A 971-nucleotide genomic window follows, 5' to 3' on the forward strand; every position below is an offset into this window, starting at 1 on the left:
AGATAGATAGATATGAGATAGATAGATATGAGATAGATAGATAGATATGAGATCGATAGATAGATATGAGATAGATAGATATGAGATAGATAGATAGATATGAGATAGATAGATAGATATGAGATAGATAGATAGGAGATAGATATGAGATAGATAGATAGATAGATAGATATGAGATAGATAGATGGATATGAGAGATAGATAGATAGATAGATAGATAGATATGAGATAGATAGATATGAGATAGATATGAGATAGATAGATAGATAGATAGATATGAGATAGATATGAGATAGATAGATATGAGATAGATAGATAGATATGAGATAGATAGATAGATATGAGATAGATAGATAGGAGATAGATATGAGATAGATAGATAGATAGATAGATATGAGATAGATAGATGGATATGAGAGATAGATAGATAGATAGATAGATAGATATGAGATAGATAGATATGAGATAGATATGAGATAGATAGATAGATAGATAGATAGATATGAGATAGATAGATAGATATGAGATAGATAGATAGATAGATAGATAGATAGATAGATATGAGATAGATAGATAGATAGATAGATAGATAGATATGAGATAGATAGATAGATAGATATGAGATAGATATGAGATAGATATGAGATAGATAGATAGATAGATAGATAGATATGAGATAGATAGATAGATAGATATGAGATAGATAGATAGATATGAGATAGATAGATAGATAGATAGATATGAGATAGATAGATAGATATGAGATAGATAGATAGATAGATAGATAGATAGATAGATAGATAGATAGATAGATAGATATGAGATAGATAGATAGATAGATATGAGATAGATAGATAGATATGAGATAGATAGATAGATAGATAGATAGATAGATAGATAGATATGAGATAGATAGATAGATAGATAGATAGATATGAGATAGATATGAGATAGATATGAGATAGATAGAT

The sequence above is a fragment of the Engystomops pustulosus genome, chromosome 4 (genome assembly GCF_040894005.1).
Source record: "Engystomops pustulosus chromosome 4, aEngPut4.maternal, whole genome shotgun sequence".
Lineage (NCBI taxonomy): Eukaryota > Metazoa > Chordata > Amphibia > Anura > Leptodactylidae > Engystomops > Engystomops pustulosus.